We start from the raw sequence: 20681 nt of genomic DNA on the forward strand, positions 1-20681 counted from the left end.
TTTCTACCTATAGTACCAAACCATCAATAAAATTCTGGGTTCCAAACCCCACTTCCGTTGGAGTATGGTGGAGTTTTAATATAAATACAAATGCCTTTCTAAATAGGAAAAGGACAGTCATTTTTTTCTAAATGGAGAGATATAAACTTCATTTTCCTACATCTCAAAAAATAAACCCTAACATTAAAACAAGATAGGGTTATGTTTCTCTTTTAATTAATAGTTTTGCTTCCACTGTTACCTTTTGGATATAGGGTGGAAGTGTTTCGCTTTTGAGGTTGCTATTGAAAATGTGAACCTATAATTATTTTAAATAAGTAATTTATACTTCTCATTTTAATATACCACAAAAGAAATGTTTTGAGGAAAGGTAATGGTTCCTCAATAAATATATTTAAATGAACTTCTGGGGTACATTAATGACTAAAAAGTAGCAATAGGTTTATAGAAATTTGGAATGGACTTGGAGATGTGTACTGTGTTTGTCAACTCTTGTCACAAACAGTGCTGCATAACTAGCTACTTATTAATATATGTACCCAGCATCCATGAGGTGGAGAAGTAAAGCACACTCTTATTAGGCAGGTCTGCAAAGTCACTTGGCAGACAAAAATAGGAGGTGTGAAAAATTGTGAACAACAATGCAATCTACTTTCTTTCCATCCCTCTATTGCTATTTGCTATATTTTTCTGACTGATAGCAATGAACAGTTCAGAATATATCCTAAGTAGTAGACATTAAATATAAAATGATGATACAGAAAGTAAACTAATATAATTTTATTAAATAGAGAGTAACATTATGATTGAGGCCAGAGTTTTTAATAACAGGTAGATATGGATTCTTATGTCAAATTTTTCATTCAGTTAACCTGGTGTCCTTGAACAAATGTATCTTCTCTCTTTTTTCATTGAATTCATGATGGTTTGGATTTTATACTTTTATGTACACTTTTTTTTTTGGTCTGTTGCTCCTGGTAAACTAAAAGCTATACAAAGACATAGATGGTATCAATTTTGATCATCAGTGTAAAACTACACTTTAGCACATAATAGGAACTCAGTTAGAACAAGTTTAAGGAAAAAAGGAAGAAAGGAAATGATGAATAAACAGTAGACAGATGAAAGGAGAAAGAGAACTCTAGGTGAAGGGGAAAACAGAAGAGTAGGCTCTGAGGTGAGAAGGAAGTGATAAAGAGACCTGAAAGCAGTCTGTCTATCCAGGGGGATTGGCTGAAAGGAAAATAGCAGGAAACATGGTTTAGAAATAATCCATATCTGCGGGTACAAGGACTCAAAAGCCATTTTTAATAGTTTTAAGAGCAGTGGGATTCTATTGATATATTTTAAGAAGGGAAGTTATATGATCAGATTCCCTTTAAAAAAAATAGTCCTCTGGTGTCCACCAAAGAGGTTCTGGGAAGATGTGGTGTTGAACATACATATACTCATCCAGCTGCACACACATTCCTCCGTCACCTCTCCTGAGCCAAGCATCTCGGGGAGCAGAAAAGACCTGGGACTGTTTGCACATTCTAGGAGGGAGCCATTGCTGAACTTCCTCCCAGAGGCCCACTGAGACCCGAGAGAGTGCTGTGCAAGGGAGGTTGCCTGGCCTAGGTGTAAGCGTGTCCCATCTTCCCGATTCTCTGGAAGATAAGGACGAGCCAACTGCCTGGGCTGAGTCCTGCTTCTGCTGCTGAGTCTGGGGAAGTCCTAGGAACTGGTGGAGTGGAGAGCTTCCTCCAGTTGCCTCCACTGTCCAGCCAGCCCTCAGGGGCGAAGTCTTTGTCTTTCTTGTGGAACATGGTGCACGTTACATCACACCAACACACATCCTGGGACTGAAAAATGTTGTTTTCCAGACTAATGAGTACAGATTCATAAATGGTAAGACAGTGCCTCTTGTGCCAGAAAATCAAGTAGAAATAATATTTCAAAGTATGAAGCAAAAATGAAATAATATAAAAAGCATGAAGGAAAAGGTAAGACTTGGAAAGAAGGTTCAGAATATCTAACATGATAATATAAGGACTTTCAGAAAGAGAAAAGAACTGGAGAAGGACAATAATTAGACAAATAAAAGAAGACAGTTTCCTTGAGCTAAAGAAAATTGAATATGCAGATGGAAAGGGCAAGAATGTAAATCTCAAGAGAAGTTTGACTGTCTCCACTACATCCGCAGGGCAAAGAAAGTGCCTGGCACACAGTAGGTACTAAACGGATCTTTGATATGTGAATTGCTAAGCCTGAAATTTGCTTCTGGCTGAAATGTATAAAATGCTTTTATGGTATAGTGATAAAATGACATATAATTTACTCAGAGGAAAGGGGATAAGATGGAGAAAAAATTGCAATTATAATCAAATAGGAAAGAAAGATGAAACCTTGGGTTTTTCTTCAATATGCCTGAATATTTTACTTTTAATACAAAAGGTGATTAAAATTTTTGATCACTCATACAGACAGTTGATATCTATCAGTCATGATGATGCCATAACAAACCACCAATGGCCCAAAGTGATTTAAATGTATATTTAGGCTAAATATAAAGTTTAAACAAAAGCCTTTGTAACACTGAAATACTTGGCATATAATTATATGAATAAAAGTATATTATTTTTCAGCAAAAAAGATTATTTAATATTGTAGATTTAAAATTTCTTTTTGTAACCCACAAATACTTGTTAAATTGTAAGTAATGGGCTTTACATTGTTATGTAGCCATTGGGTGCTATGAGAATGGACAGGTTATCATGGAAAAAAAGATGCATCTCTGTGGTTTTGCCTTTAGTGGAGTATCAGATGTCCCTGTTGAATGAGTAAAACAGCATAGTATAAGGAGTAGAATATTGACTTTTATGATCTCTGGGTTCCTTTCTATTTCAAAAATTTTATGATTTCCTATTGATGACTGCTACATATAAGGATTGTAGCTGTTTCTCAGATTCTTAGGAAATTTGATAGTCTAGTTTCTCCCTAAAAGCTACTAATTTCATTGTTTGGGATTTTAATAATGTTCAGACTGGTCAAAAATACTGTAAATCACTTTTGACATCTCTCAAAAATGAACTATTTTTAGAAAATAAATTCCCCCAATACATATTGCAAACCGTATAGAGAAGTATTGGTTTCCCCTTTGAATTTGTTTGCCAGTAAGTCCAGATAATTTCATATGACTCCCATTCTTCTTCGATATATAGGAAAGTATAAAAAAGAAATAACAGCAAATTTCAGAGGTCTCTCAGGCCTGTGAACATCTCCTTTATGGCTTTTATGGGATAGACTCTCTCATGTCATATTTTTAACATGGTACTAATAGTAAATGTTTATTGACTTGTTTACTCCAGCCAATTTTCTCTATATCACCCATCATGTTGTATGATGTTAATTCATTACAAATGATGAAATATCCCATTGGAAGTATGCGTGTGCAGTACTGCCAAACTCAGGAAGGCAACAAAAGCATTTTTATTGGTACCATGTGCACATCTGATGAAAGGTTGCTAAATTGGTCTATAAAAAAACCTCGAAGACAATTTATGGAACATAGACTGATCTTTGAGGTTTGCTTTGTAAAAAACACACAATGCAATATCATTAAACAGAATGATTATATGGAGAACAAAATAAATTTTCCTTGTTTCTGATCATATTCCACTGTGACTAAACAGGAAGGGAAAAATAATACCATTGGCAAAAGTGAAAATGTTTAACACAAGTACAGAAGCATGCAGATAGAAGACACCATGTGTACCTTTGCAAAATGCTAATGCAGTTTATTTTGCTGATTAAATACTAGTTTTTTTAGGTAGAAAACGTTTGTGTTGTTGAGAAGTATATTATTTTAATAGGCAAAATGACATTGAGTGCTTTTATCCCACTAAGAAGTTTAACATTTCCATCTAGTTTAATTTTCTAGTTAAATGATAAAGAGCTCCCCAGATATACCCATTTCCGTGTCTAATGCCCTTGCAATGTAATCTCTCACAGAGCTTGTTTCATCAAAGCAAAGTGAATCTTTAAGCTCTATAGTCACATGTGGGAAGAGCTGATATTTTAATGTTTTATTTACTTTTATTTATGTCTATTTCATAGAAACACTATACCGGTAAACCCAAAATCCTGAGGTTTTTTTTTTTTTTTTTTTTTTTAACTCAAACAATGTATCCCTTCCTAAAATCGACCCTTGGACTACTTTTCTCCAAATATTTCTAGGGAATTCCAGTTATTGCTGTTCCTTTCCTATTTTCTTTTTTAATTTTCCACTTTAAGTCCCTGGACAAGCGCTAGAGCCCTGGGGAAATTTGAAATTAGGCTTTACTTGTGTTTACGTCCCTTTCCTCTCTTTTCTTACCAAATTATTTTTTTTAGATAGACATTATGTGAAGATTTCTGCACTCCCCTGCCCACCCCCCAGCCTTGATTGGATATCCGCCTCCACCTCCTTTTTGGGCAGCAGAAAAACTACAGTCACTCCACTTATATATATTCCATTTCCATTTAGACTGCTGTCTGTCTAATCTAAACTAAGAAACAAGTATTTGCATTAGAGAGAATGTGAAGTGACTAAGGTACCTTCTGTGCCTTCCTCAAATGGGTATTCACTTTAATAATATTCTTCTCTTACATACTTGGATAGGTCTGATTGGAGCAGACAGTTGGAAGCAGGCAGGACTTTCTGCCATAATTTAAATTACTGTATGGATGCATCCACCATCTGTGTCTCATCATGATGAGGGAGTTTCTGATTTTTTTTTGTCTGCTATTCAAAACGCAAATGAAAAGACAAGTCAACAAGAGTGGAAGAGAGTTTGGGTAAAAGTAGAGAGTGGTGGTCTGAGCCTTATCAAAACAAACTCTTGTCTGAAACTCAAAAGCATAGTTTTTTGGAGCCATAGTAAGGATCTGCCCTGACACTAGGTACTACATTTCTCAGATCGTGATGTGTTCTCATGAATTTTTGACTAACAAGTTTTTCTCCAAGCAAAAATATTTCAGTAACATTGGCATTTATTAAGGTAAAAATCCACAGTGTTATCAGTGAATGAGGGGATTTATTCAAGCATTCCACAAAACTTTTGAGTTCCTATTATATTTATTGATGAGTAAAACAGTATTTTGTGTATATGCACAATATATTTGCTTATGATTTAGGATGCAGAAATTTTTAATAATGTGCAGTATTCTTCTATTTATTATTATGAACGCATTGTATTAATAACTATCACTTATAATAAAATGGATTTTATTCCTGAAATTTATTTTATTTTATTCACATAAAAGAAATATATTCATCTAGTAAACAAAAGTTTTGTGCTGGGAGATTAATGAAAAAAGAGCCACCCCTCATTCCACCCTTCTTGGTCCTCAGACACTATCTACAAAGTCAACTTGTAAGTCTTTTAGATCACTTTGTTTGATTTTATTCCTCCTTGGCAGTCACCATACTGCCTTAAAACAATAGACTTACACTACTAATTTTTCACTTGTCAATTGGAATGTCGCTCCTTGTGTTTTTCAGGTTGGAGCCGTTGTTTCCTAAAACCCGTACCTTCTTAGATACCATCCCTTATTACTTCTGAGTTTATCTTTTGAATTTGCTAGAGCACAACTTCAAGCAACATCCTAAGAAAAGGGTATGAAAGAGGTAAATTTTCTGAATCTTTTTCTGTTTGAAAATGTTTTTATTCTACTACCTCAGTGGTTAACAGTTTGACAACTTATGGAAGTATATGTTGAATAATTTTTAGCAGAGTTCTAACGTAATTGATATTATTCATTTTGAGCGCTGTTGATGTATGAATGTGTTTCTTTCTGTCTCTGTTTTTACATTCATTGATTTATTCCAATCCTTCGGTGTGAATCTTTCTATGTATACTATATTAGATTCTCAAGCTGTTTCATTTTTGTTCTCACTTTCTTTTTTATGTCTACTTTCTACAATATTCAGGTAACTTTTAAAACCTTCTATTTGATTTCAGTTAAAAACAATAATTTTGTCAATCATGTTTTTAGATCCAAAGTGTTCAGAAAAAAAATCTGCTATAGGTCTTTGTTGTTGAAATACAGAGGCAAAATCTTTTTTTAGGGGACCTGGAGCCTTACCACTGAACAAGATTAAAGAGTAGTAGTACAAATGTAAAATAGATAGCTAGTGGGAAGCAGCCGCATAGCACAGGGAGATCAGCTCAGTGCTTTGTGACCACCTAGAGGGGTGGGATAGGGAGGGTGGGAGGGAGATGCAAGAGGGAGGAGATATGGGTATATATGTATATGTATAGCTGATTCACTTTGTTATAAAGCAGAAACTAACACACCATTGTAAAGTAATTATCCTCCAATAAAGATGTTAAAAAAATAAAATAAAAAAATAAAAGTAGTAGTAGTAGTAGTCACAGTCATCATTAACATCATCATCATCCCAGTGTTGGTGATTATAGAAGGCTGTTGATTATAATAATACAGACTTCCTAGAGGGTACTTGTTTAGTAAATACCAAGAGCTTTAACAATATAAACATCAGCTAACCACAGATCACATATGTTTACTTCTAGAAATTTATAATTAGGAAAGTATAAGAATAACACCAAGAATACCACCAAAAGTATATTCAAGAGTAAGATAACTAATGGTAAAAATTGGGGAAATATATCAGTTAGTTATACTTAGGTGCAAGTTATAGATAATCCACTGCAAAGATCCTGAATTAATAGAATGACTTAATATTTCAAATTCAGTATATTAAAAGAGGGAGATCCACCATCAATCAATTTAATGGCTCAGTAATATAATTAAGAGTTCATATTTAACTCTATTGGCTCTTGTCTGCAAATAAACACTGGCAAGAATTATGGTGTTACAGTGATTGGTTAGAACAATCAAGATTTAGATAAATCTCTGAAAATGTAATCAACATGTTTATTTTTATTATATAAGTTTCAGCTGTACAGCATTATAATTTGACATCTGTATACACTACAAAGTGATCACCACTACAAGTCTAGTTACCCTCTGTCACCATACAGTCAATCCCCTTCATCCATTTTGCCAGCCACCAACCCCATTCCCTTTCAGTAACCACTAATCTGTTCTCTGTATCTATGAAGATGTTTTTTTTTATTTATCTGGATTCACATATGAGTGAAATCATATGATATTTGTCTTTCTCTGACTTATTTCACTTCGCACAATACCTTCAAGGTCTACCCATGTTGTCACAAATGGTCGGATTTTATTCCTTTTTTTATAGCTGAGTAGTATTCCAGTGCGTGCATGTGCACGCGCGTGTGTGTGTGTGTGTGTGTGTACACCACATCTTCTTTATCCATTCATCTGTTGATAGATTCCTAGGTTGCTTCCATACCTTTGCTATTGTAAATAATGTTGCAATGAACATAGGGGTGCATATATCTTTTCAAATTAGTGTTTTTAGATCTAGGTCATATGGTAATTCTGTTCTTTATTTTTTGAGGAATCTCCATACTGTTTTCCACAGTGACTGCACCAGTTTATATTCCTACCAACAGTGTATGACGGTTCCCTTTTCTTTCCATGCTCTCCAATACTTGTTATTTCTTGTCTTTTCATTAATGGCCATTCTGACAGGTGTGAGGTGGTGCAATTCAAAACCATCTTATTATGGTTTTGAATTGCATTTCCCGGATGACTAGTGATGCTGAGCATCTTTTCATGTGCCTGTTGGCCACCTGTATGTCTTCTTTGGAAAAATGTCTATTCGGATCCTCTGCCCATTTGTAAATCAGATTGCTTTTTTAAAAAAAAAGTTGTATGTGTTCTTTATATATTTTGGATGTGTTAACCCCTTATCACATATATGATTTGCACATATCTTCTTCCATCCAGTAGGCTGCCTTTTGATGATGATTTCTTTCACCGTGCAGAAACTTCTTAATTTGATGCAGTCCCATTTGTTTATTTTTGCTTTTGTTTCCCATACCTCTGGAGTCACATCTGCAAAAGCATCGCTAAGACCTATGTCAATGAATTTACTGTCTGTGTTTACTTCTAGGAGTTTTATAGTATCCAGTCTTACATTTAGGTCTTTAATCCATTTTGAGTTTACTTTTGTGTATGGTGTTAGAGAATTTTCTAATTTCATTCTTTTACATGTAGCTGTCCAGTTTTCTCAGCACCACTTATTGAAGAGATTGTCTTTTCTCCATTGTATGTTCTTGCCTCCTTTGTAGTAGATTAATTGACCATAAGTGCGTCAGTTTATTTCTGGGCTTTCTAGCCTGTTCCATCGTATGTGTCTGTTTTTGTGCCAGTACAATTCTATCTTGATGACTGTAGCGTTGTAGTATAGTCTGAAGTCAGGGAGTGTGATTCTGCCAGCTCTGTTCTTCTTTCTCAAGATTGCTTTGGCTATTCAGGGTTTTCTGTGGTTTCATTCAAACTCTAGAACTATTTGTTCTAGTTCTGTGAAATATGACACTGGAAGTTTGATGGGGTTTCACTGAATCTTTAGATTGCTTTGGGTAGTATTGGCATTTTAACAGTGCTTATTCCTTTAGTCAACGAACATGGAATATCTTTCTTTCACCTCCGTGGTTACATTTATTCCTAGGTATTTCATTCTTTTTGATGCTATTGTAAATGGGATTATTTTCTTAATTTCTCTGATAGTTCATTATTAGTGTATAGAAATGCCACTGATTTCCATGTATTGATTTTATATCTTGCAGCTTTATTGAATTGAATACTGAATTCTGTTTATTCGTTTTAACAGTTTTCTGGTGGAATCTTTAAGATCTCTATATAGTGTTATGTCATCTGTTGTACAATTTGTGACAGATTTTTTCTTCCTTTCTAATTTGGATGCCTTTTATTTCTTTTTCTTACCTCATTTCTGTGGCTAGGACTTCCAATACTCTGTTGAATAAAAGTAGCAATAGTAGGCATCCTTGTCTAGTTTCTGGTCTTAGAGGAGAATCTCTCAGCTTTTCACCATTGAGTATGATATTAGCTGTGAGTTTGTCATATATGGCTTTTATTATGTTGAGGTATATTCCATCTATACCCACTAAGTTGAGAATTTTTATCATAAATGCATGTTGAATTTTATCAAAAGCTTTTTCTGCATCTATTGAGATGATATTGTTTTTATTCTTCAGTTTGTTACTGTGCTGTATCACACTTACTGCTTTGCAAATACTGAAAAATTCTTGCATCTCTGGGATAAATCCCACTTCACTGTGGTGTGTGATCCTCTTAATATGTTGTTGGATTCAGATTGCTAGTATTTGGTTGAGGACTTTTTCATCTATATTCATCACTGATATTGGCCTATAATTTTCTGTTTTTGTGGTATCTTTGTCTGGTTTTGGAATCAGGGTGATGGGGGCCTCATAGAATAAGCTTGGAAGTGTTCCTTCCTCTGCAATTTTTTCGACTAGTTTTAGAAGGATAGGTGTTCACTCTTCTCTAAATGTTTGGTAGAATTTGCCTGTGAAGCCATCTGGACCTAGACTTTGGCTTCCTGGGAGTTTTTTAATCACAGATTTAACTTCAGTACTTGTAATTGGTCTGTTCATATTTTCTATTTCTTCCTGGTTCATTCATGGAAGGTTGTACGTTTCTAAGCATTTGTCCATTTCTTCTAGGTTGTCCATTTTATTGGCATTTAGTTGCTTGTAGTAATCTCTTATAGTCCTTTGTATTTCTGTGATGTTGGTTCTAACTTCCCCTATTTCATTTCTAATTTTATTGATTTGGGCCCACTCCCTTTTTTTCTTGATGAGCCTAGCTGAAGGTTTATCAGTTTCATTTATCTTTTCAAAGACCCAGCTTTCAGTTTCACTCATCTTTTCTATGGTTTTTTAGTCTCCATTTCATTTATTTCTGCTCTGATCTTTATGATTTCTTTCCTTCTACTATTTTGGGATTTTTTTATTCTTCTTCCTGTAGTTGCTTTAAGGATGTGGAATTTTGTCAAGTTTTTTTTATTCATCTATTGAGATGATTATATATATGATTTTTATCTTCCATTTTGTTAATTTGATGTATCACATTGATTTATTGGCACACGTTGAACCCTTTTTTGTTGAATGCCACTTGATCATAAGTGCATCGGTTTATTTCTGGGCTTTTAATTGCTGGATTCCAAAAGTAGTCAGTATTATGTTGGCGATTAGCATGGTGTTCAGGCCTGGAACTGGAACTGATTAAGTAGAGTTTTGACATTCCCTATGACAGTACAGGAATGAACCTGAGAAAGATCTAAAGCCAGGACCCACTGAGCAGTGCTTTTAGGTAATTGACTTTCACTTCATTCAGTCTCAAAGAGAATATTCAATAATTGTTTTGGTCTGGCTTGTGCACAGCACCTGGTAAAACAGACAGATATATAATTCAAGTCTCTAGAGTAGTTAAGACAGAGAGTTAGGCAGGAGTTATTGGGGAGTAGTGACAAGCACTGGAGTACAAAATAATAAAGGCAAGCTTCTAAAATTTGGCTAAATATGCAAAACTTGCGTATGTGGAATCACTTATCCTTCACATACCACTTACACCTCGAATACCTGAGGTGCAATATTTTGGGAGACTAGAATTTGATCTCCAAAAAAATTCCTATTTTATATAGTGATCTCTCTATGCTTCCATAACGTCTGTCACAAATGAAAATTTTCATCCCCGGTGTCCTTCAGTGTCTTTCTATCAATGATATAATCATCCTTTCTGATAATCATGTAGGCAGTGTATTGTGCAACTCTAGCATTGTAAGAGAATTGGTAAATACTTAGAATAAGCTTTTAAGGATAGAAATCTCTGTTAAGGCATTTTGTTTATAAAATGAACAGTGTTACCTTCTAAATTAATTGGGAGTAGATGAGGAAGTAAGAATAGGATTCAATCTGACTTAGAACTTCAGTTCAGATAAACAGTAATCAGTGAGTAAATCTCAGCTGTGCATGTTTAGATCTATGTAACTTCAGTGGGTGTTTCTGAAATTTATGTAATTTTGAGAAACTTTGGAAAATTCTACAGAATAAAAGAGAAACACAGTAGAGGCAATATCAATATTGAAAGAAGTTTCAACTTTGTTTTTTCATATACGGATGTGATGATTAATAATAAACCATTGATATGAATCTACTTAACCTCATTAATAGCTTTACTGACCCTTTTGTTGTTAAAAAGATAAACTGATGAGAGTGTTAAGGATTCATGTTTTAAAATGCAAGTGGCAGAAGTGGTGCTGAGATAGCAAACTGAATCAAGAAGAGAATAAATCTCAAAGGAAGGTTATATAACTCAAGATTAATAGGTAAAGCACAATCAATATCAAGGACTAACCATGGGTAACTTCAAATAGTCTGATTTTAGTACATCACATATTAAATTTAAAGAATTTTCAAGAGAGAAAGTTCTCCATTAGCAATCCCTGGAGTTTAAAATGCTGTAATTTTTAAGCAGAGGAAAAGACATAAGCTTGATCCACCTGCCAATATCTAATATTATACCATTATTATAGCATTATTTTTCTTCCTTTTCCCTTTCTCTCCAAACCCAATAATTTGATCAGGTTTCACAAGACATTTAAATTGCTGACAACACAGGATATACTCAGACTCAGCTGTCAGGTGTAGGTCATATAATTGAGGTCCTTTCTCCCTATAGAAAAAAGATCTATAATATGTCCAAATACCCTGTTTATCAAAACTATTATTATACAGATTAATGGCTAAGTGCAAGGCCAAGAGAGGCCATTGACTTGGATTTGATTCCTAGATAAAATATTTACTAATTATGTTGTTCTGGTCATGTCATTGAAAATGTCTATGCCTCAGTTTTTTTCTCTATCAACTTATATTCATTGAATCATTTTGAGGAATATATTAAAGAAGGTATGTAAAAAGCTACATAAAGTTTTATGACAACCTTAGCATATGGATCTAGTATAGATCACTCTCCAGGCAAAAATTCGTAAGAACTATTCATAAAATATGACTAAAAATTCATTATATATCTAACTTTTTCAAAAGGCCAAAGGATAGCTCTGTGCAGCTCTATTTACAATAGCCAGGACATGGACGCAACCTAAGTGTCCATCAACAGATGAATGGATAAAGAAGATGTGGCACATATATACAATGGAATATTACTCAGCCATAAAAAGAAACGAAATTGAGTTATTTGTAGTGAGGTGGATAGACCTAGAGTCTGTCATACAGAGTGAAGTAAGTCAGAAGGAGAAAAACAAATACCGTATGCTAATACATATATATGGAATCTAAGAAAAAAAAAATGTCATGAAGAACCTAGGGGTAAGACGGGAATAAAGACACAGACCTACTAGAGCATGGACTTGAGGATATGGGGAGGGGGAAGGGTAAGCTGTGACAAAGTGAGAGAGTGGCATGGACATATATACACTACCAAACACAAAATAGATAGCTAGGGCTTCCCTGGTGGCGCAGTGGTTGAGAGTCCGCCTGCCGATGCAGGGGACGCGGGTTCGTGCCCTGGTCTGGGAAGATCCCACATGCCGCGGAGCGGCTGGGCCCGTGAGCCATGGCTGCTGAGCCTGCGCATCCGGAGCCTGTGCTCCGCAACAGGAGAGGCCACACGGTGAGAGGCCCACATACTGCAAAAAAAAAAAAAAAAAAAAAAAAAATAGATAGCTAGTGGGAAGCAGCCGCATAGCACAGGGATATCGGCTCGGTGCTTTGTGACTGCCTGGAGGGGTGGGATAGGGAGGGTGGGAGGGAGGGAGACGCAAGAGGGAAGAGATATGGGAACATATGTATATGTATAACTGATTCACGTTGTTATAAAGCAGAAACTAACACACCATTGTAAAGCAATTATACTCCAATAAAGATGTTAAAAGAAAAAAAAAGGAAAGAATCTCAGAGTAGAGAGCTCAAGTTGATGTTGGTGGCCTTTGCAAGCATCAGACAAAGATACTAACCAAACTGAGGCCTTGGTTTTTGTCTGGAATATAGAGAAAAGTGATCTGGCCTTGAGTGCAGGTAGGCTGGAATGTATATGCACGGCCACTTATAAAGCCAGGGCACTTTTCATGATGTATCGTGTTTGAATAGGATCCATTCACTTTGATGTATACAGTGAAGTTTTTCTTTATGCAATGCTATGGGTGAGAAAAATAAAAAGATCTCCTGTGAAAACTTGAAACCCCAATCCTTGACCAAACATGAGAAGGAGTCAGAATTCTGGAGGAAAAAAACTTTAAAACTTTATTTAAAGGCCAAAATGAGTATCTAAAGTAGAAAGTACAGTGATTTAAAAAATAGCTGTAAATAACATGAGAATATTAAAAACAACTGAAGAAAATTAAAGAACTGTTAGACATAAGGATATGTGCATTCATACGGCACAGAAAGATAAACATACAGGAAGTAGGAAGGAGAAAGAAAGAGACATAGAGAATTCCAACACATTTATAATGGTATTTTTCAGATGGAAGAGTATGGGACAGATAATAGCAAAAGAGCATGGACTTGAACTTTATCGATTTGAAGAGCCAAAATAAGAAAAAAACCCAAATGCATAATTGAAGAATCCTAAGATGTAAACAGATAAAACATCAAGAAATATAATAATGAAAACCAAAAGGAATGAAACTTAGATGCAGTAGAGCAATAATAAAAGTTCAAGAGTCAATGTAACTATATCTTTGATTTTCTAAGAGTAAAAAATATTATCAATCTTGTTTTCTGTATTTAGCTCAGGAACACATTAAGCACGAGAGCAAAATTAAAACATTTTTCGGTACTAAGAGCTAATCGTACTTAAAATCTGACATCAACAAAATGAACAATGGCCCTGATAAAAAAAATAAAAGATGTATCGATAAGAAACAAGAGAAAATAATAAATAAGGAAATTCTGCTTCTGGCCAAGATGGAATAACAGGAGCCAGATTTATGCTCACAAGTTGAACTATCAAAAAAGAAACAAAATTATGACAAAAAGTGGTTTTCAAGACAGTGGACATCACAAAATAAAGGAAAAGCATCCCTTAGGAATGAAAAAAAGAAAGATGAGCCCAGGACAGCCCAAGCTTACTGCAGTAATATAGTTTTAAGGCTGGAGCATAAGGAGGACAAATCCAGGTATGGTCCTGTACATCCTTGCACTAGTAACATGAAGTAGAGACTCCCAGGGGATCAAAGCAGTGAGAGTTCACAGCATAGAGGAAAGAGTTCCACAGAGACAGAATTCTGGAGATAGGTAGAAGGTTCCCTCGAATATTCAGCTGAGTACTTACCAATCATGCATCTGAGCAAACTAATCAAGGCCAGAAAATTAAAAAGGCACTTGAAGGAATTAGAAGTAATAGTGATTGACGTTTACACAGAGCTGGTAATAGTGTCACTTCCCATGAGTGATACTGGAAAGGCTCAGGATTCATAGAAGTTTGGGTAAAGTGTTTTTGAGCATATATTCTTTTTTGTTTCTTTAATTGGTTTATTTTATTATTTATTTTTGGCTGCGTTGAGTCTGTTGCTGTGCACACGGACTTTCTCTAGTTGATGCAAGCGGGGGCTACTCTTTGTTGCAGTGCGCGGGCTTCTTATTGTGGTGGCTTCTCTTGTTGCAGAGCACGGGCTCTAGGCGCATGGGCACAGTAGTTGTGGCACCCAGGCTCTAGAGCACAGGCTCAGTACCTGTGGTGCATGGGCTTAGTTGCTCCGTGGCATGTGGGATCTTCCCGCACCAGGGATCGAACCCGTGTCCCTGCATTGGCAGGTGTATTCTTAACCACTGCGCCACCAGGAAAGTCCCTTGAGCATATATTCTGAAGTTATAATAATTTGTTCAATGTCTTCACTGCTAATTTACAATATCTACATCAGTTATGGGTCATTTTTGTTTGAGTGATATATCCCCTCACCAAAGTTTATATTTTCCTGCTTCCTTTCTTGCTTGGTTCTCAACACATTCTGTGAGGCTAGCATTACCTTTAATTACTTTTTTTTGTTTTTGTTTTATTTATTTATTTATTTATTTATTTATTTTTGGCTGTGTTGGGTCTTCGTTTCTGTGCGAGTGCTTTCTCTAGTTGTGGCAAGCAGGGGCCACTCTTCATCGTGGTGCGCGGGCCTCTCACTATCGCGGCCTCTCTTGTTGCGGAGCACAGGCTCCAGACGCGCAGGCTCAGTAATTGTGGCTCACGGGCCTAGTTGCTCCGCAGCATGTGGGATCTTCCCAGACTAGGGCTCGAACCCGTGTCCCCTGCGTTGGCAGGAGGATTCCTAACCACTGCACTACCAGGGAAGCCCTAGCAGTACCTTTATATAAAAGATACGCATACATAAATATAGCATAAAAATTATTTTATAGCCTACTTGTGATACATTACAGATTGAAGTATCTGTTCATTAGCCCTTCCTACACTTGGAGAAATGATTAACATATGTTAAACATTAATTTTTTTGATCTAAATTCTGATAACCAGAATCAATCTGTAGTTTACTTTGACTAATAATCTGTAGTCAAAGAGGTTATCTCAAGTTGTCTCTCTAGTGAGTTTGCTTTGTTCACTGTGCCATACAGTTGCATTGCTAATAGCACTCTTTCAAAATACTTCAACAGGTCTGTTGATTTTGAAGGGCCAAAAGATTTTGCCTAGATATGTATGGAAGGAGTGTTCCTGGACACTTACATATGTTAATATGTACACAGAAAAATAAGGCTTTCAGCAGTTTTGGCCTGCATAAAATAAACACTAGAGTTTGAGGAAAGATTCTTATTTTTCCTATTACACAGTTTTTTAAATCATGAATTACTCTCAGTGTTAAGTGACAAAATCAAAAAGTAAACACTATTCCAGAGAAAATAGTGTTTTTAATACAGAAAAAACAGAGATTAGCATACATAGTAGTTTGAAGACATAAATCCTCATTCTAGCAAGTTCAAAGAAAGAAAAACTGTATGTAGGCTATACCAATAACTTTCATATCATACATTTATGCACAGAAAACAACAAGAAAACCATAACTTGATAACCAGAGGTGCTGGTTATACCCAAACAGCATCCCCATTATGAACCAAACGCACTTAGACTGTGCACAGAGATAATTGTGAAAGTTTCTCCCTTCTCTGTTTACTCTCATGTTTGCAAACTGAAAGTTCTTCTATTTGATTTTCTTATGAGATCCTTTACCTTAATAGAATTGAAACACTTGTACTGAACAACTTGGTAAAAGCTGAGGGAGCAGCAGGGAATGGGGAGCTTTGGGGTGGCGGAGAACAGAGGCAGGAGTCATGGTGCCATTTTCCTTCCCCCTCCTCCACTATGTAGTCTCGTGATTCATTCCCGTGTCTAAAATGAAGCCTTCACGCAAAAGCTCTTCCGGCTCTCATTCACAGGCCCCGGAATACAGCGTTTGCACGCAGATGAATGATGTTCTGCAGTAGCTCAGGGTCAGTGTCTGAATTCCAGTGTATTCACTCTGTAGTGTTGTAAGGAATCCAAGAACACAATTCCTATGTTCTCTCTAGTCAGGAGGCGGAAGGCAGAGCTGCTGCATGCAGGCTGTGTTTTGAGCAGAACTGGAGACTGGAAAATACAGAAGCAAAGAACTGCATCCATCCTTGACCTGGTGGTGTGGTTCTTCCCTGTACCTTGCTTGCACTGAACTCACAGAAGGGAAGGAAAAGGAAACTCGCTGTGGTTTTCCCCATCTCAAAAGTGTTGTGACACCTCAACCTTTTAGTGTTCTGCTTTTTTTCTTTTTTTAATGTCCTGTTGTAAGTGTTTGGTTTACACTGTACGAGTGACACTAGTAGCTGTTCTGGATTACGTAGGTGCTCTTCGCCATCTCATCTCCTACGCACCAGGGTGAGCGTACAGTGTCCTCCTCATGCTTTGCGTTACAACCTCTACAGACGTTAATCGATTTTGAAAAAGGATCATGGTTTCTGCTCTACTTTATAATCAAGACAAGTGTTTATTAAAATACTGTTTTGGAATGTTGGCTGTAATGTAACAACAGTTTTCATAATAAAAGACATTCATGTTTAAAAAAAAAATGAAGCCTTGCACCAAATCAGAAATTTTCAAAGCCATAGAGATTCTTTGAGCTTTACTGGAAAAACCTCCAATGTTGTGATTTTGGGGGGATGGGGGAAAGATAAGAACAGTGGGACCCCTATTTTAATAGAGAAGCTTTGCTTTTAGCTGTTTTCTATTTGGACTTTGCTATGATTTAAAATTTTTAAAAAGGTTTAAGAACTACTTATCCAAGTGATCTCTAAGGTCTTTTATATCCCTATAATGCTATAAGGTTTTAATCCATGACTGCCTAAGTAAATAGCCAAACTAGAAGAATTAAATGATTTTTTTCCTTCTTAACTATTTCACATCAGTTTTAATATTCTTGCCACCTCATACACCCAGGTCACCCAAGTGATCTGAACAAAGTATAAATATTCTGCTAGCCCTGAAAAATTCCTTTAATTCTGGCTTGTAATTACAGTATACTATTTTTAATTTAAGATCGTCTGTGTTCTTACAAGCATTGCATCAGTATATTTTCTCTATTGAAGATGTGAAATATTATAGATTGACCTTTTCACACTTTGATGTAATATTGGAATGATTCAGGCTACAGCAGTATAATTTACTGTCATCCATTCTTTGCTCAAGGAAATAAAACACAAATAGGATTTAGTTTGATTTTGTCCTGTTTCTCTCCTTCCGGCTCTTTTGTGATGCATCTTCAAGCAAATATCAATTTATTGATAATTGATCTGGAACATGTATCTCATCTTTCTGCCAACAACTGGGCATAGCTGTCCTCCACTTAAGATCACTACTAATTTTCCCATTTTGTCCTGAGGAGAAAAATACTCTTCTCTCTAAATCACTAGTGTAGGACCTATATTAGACTATGGTATTTAACAGCATTTGCTCAGAGGTTGAGAGGTGAAGAGAACCCGTATTTCTGGCCATGCAGCCTCTTCTGCCTATCTCAGTAGCTGACAGGGCATCTACCAAATCTGGCTAATTCAGTTGTGCAAAATTCCATGAAAAAGATCAGTCTAGGCTAAGTTATAATTTGCAGAATTTTAAGCAGATAAATTTGAAAAACTAGATGAAATAGATAATAGCTAATTTTTAAACGTTTTTTCCTCAGGAAGTTAACATACCTAGAGTACTTTTTTTCCCCTTAAAATATTCCTCATGAAAATCCGTCCCAATAGACACAGCAAGTTCAAACAGAACAATGCCAGAGAAAAACTAGGAAAAAAAAAGAGAGACTCCCACAGAAGACACCATGGGGTTTCACAGAGGAACTTCACAGGGGAACTAAACCAATGATTTAAGAAACAGAGCATCCCAAACTACATGAAATTGTAGAGCGTCAAAACAGTTTTTGAAATTTGTTTATTTGGCATCAATGCAACATAGATACCAAAACCTGACCAAAAAATTACACCAAGAACAGGAACTACAAACCAAACTTACTTAAGAGTAGTCATAAAAAATTTTATAATATATTGAAAGAGTATCCTATCATGACCAAGTTAATTATTTCCAGGAGAGCAAGGGTAGTTTGATGTTAGGAAATCAGTTAATAAAATCCTAAATATAGTTCAATTCAAGCAGACTGACCATATGAACACCTCCACTAAGAATAAATGGCATTTGAAAAAAAATAACTATTCATGTTAAAACCCTAAACGTAAGAGGAATTCTTGGATATTTCTTCAACATGATAAAAATTCAGCTCAAATAAGTCTATATCTGGAAAATTGGAAAGTATCAATGGGAAAAGCAATACAAGCATTAAGAGAACTTAGTAAAATAGCAGGTCATACAGTTAACACTCAAAAATCTAAAACTTTCCTGTAAACAAGTAAACATCAGGTAAAATACATAACGGATGAGAATATACACATATGTCAGCAATAAGATAAAAATACATAGGCATAACATTACCAAGAAACAGCCAAGTGTTAAATACGGAAAACTCTGTAGAGTCCTGAGAGATTTAGAAATAGAGTTGGAAAAAAATAGAAAATTATATCATGTTCTTAGGAAGTCTTAACATCATAAAGATATTATATATTAATTCATAAAATGTAATGCAATCCCAGTACAAATACTTTTCCAGAGCTACACAAGTTGATTTTAAAATGTACTTGGAAGAACAAAAATCAAAATACTCAGGAATACCTGACAAAGAGGTATGTGCCGGGGGGGGTAGAAGTGAGGAGCTGACGGTGTTCTAGTGTACAGGTATTAAAACATACTATAAGCTTATCATTAAAAGGTTTGATACTGGCATATTAATAGGCACACACAAAAGTGGAACGAATAGTAAAACTAGAAGGACAACAAGTTGCACGTAAAATTTTTACCATATGATAATGTTCCGTTTGAAATTGTTGGAAGAAATGAATGTCTGTAACAACTGCTGTAGGATATCTGAGTAGTTATTTTAAAAAAAGATAAAGTGGATATGTTCACCATACTTTATGAGAGTATCTGAGATTCTGGATAAAAGGCCTGGGCAGAAGTAAAGAAACCAGCAGAACTGTTGGCAATTCCATTCTTTGTCCTAGACCCAAATCAATGTGAACATTTACTCACTAAAATCAATGTATAAGATGTTTATTGCTGCACTAATAAAGAGAAACTGGAAATAAGCCAAGTGTTCATTAATAATAGAATGGATAATTCTATTTTGGTATGTTTATACAAAGGAATTCTATACTATAGTGATATAATGAAGAACATCGCTACATGTGACAAAGTGAGTAAATTTTACAAACATAAATGTTGAAGAAACTAAAGAGAGTGAATACATTTAAAGGTAAAAACCAGGCATAACTAGAAGCCACAGTTATGCTACTTTTCGGGAGACGTTGTGACACTTTCTAGTATATTGGCAATGTTCTATTTCTGGATCTGGAGGCTAGTAAATGGAAGTGTTCACTTTGTAAAACTTGACTGTTTTGCTGCTGATTTGTTCACTTTTCTGTATGTCTGGTATCCTTTAGTAATTTTAAAAAGGTGGCTAATTCTCAACCTCCATTAATAAAGAATTTTGGATTTCTTAATGAAAAATCCTATATGTTTACAACTACAATAAATTAGTAGTACTAAGTATTCCACAGCTAAAATTATTGCAGGAAATATGGGAAAGCCCACATTTTTCCTTCCTCCCTAGAGAGGAAAAAGTAGAATGATTCATAAAATACCTTGCAGTAAGTTTGAGATGTACAGAATCTGGGCATTTATCTACCACATATTTAGAGACAGTATTTGCTTTCAGGCAAAATATCTAAAAGGAAAATGTCTTTTGAGTGCAGAATTAACATATAAGATCACATGTACATATTGTAAAATGTGTCATAAGAATGAAAAATAGAAGAATAATGGCTCACTTATGAGGAGTTAAATTAGCTTCATTATTGTGAAAAACACCTATCATTCTACTTAGATGAGATTTTGAAATTGCATTGATGCTGTAATGCATTGAGACTTTTAGAGATGTTGGGACCGGGTGAATGTATTTTGCATAACAGATGGATATGAATCTTTGAGGGCCAGAGGGTGGATTGTAGTATACTGAACAGTGGCCTCCGAAGTTTTCCTAGTCTCAGTCACCAGAATATGTGAATATGTTACCTTATATGGCAGAAGGGACTTTGCAGATATGAATAAGTTAAGGATTAAAA

At 35.5% G+C, this 20681-nt stretch overlaps 1 pseudogene across 1 annotated transcript in view; it reads left to right on the top strand.

Moving 5' to 3' along the window:
• The window catches only part of LOC307191449 (protein ILRUN-like), a 294049-nt pseudogene that overhangs the window by 186465 nt on the left and 86903 nt on the right, over window positions 1-20681 (top strand). The window contains exon 2 of the transcript XR_013831763.1: window positions 5525-5650. The product of XR_013831763.1 is annotated as a protein ILRUN-like (transcript). The remainder of the gene's footprint in view (window positions 1-5524; window positions 5651-20681) is intronic.

Source organism: Stenella coeruleoalba (genome assembly GCF_951394435.1).
Source record: "Stenella coeruleoalba genome assembly, chromosome: 9".
Taxonomy (NCBI): domain Eukaryota; kingdom Metazoa; phylum Chordata; class Mammalia; order Artiodactyla; family Delphinidae; genus Stenella; species Stenella coeruleoalba.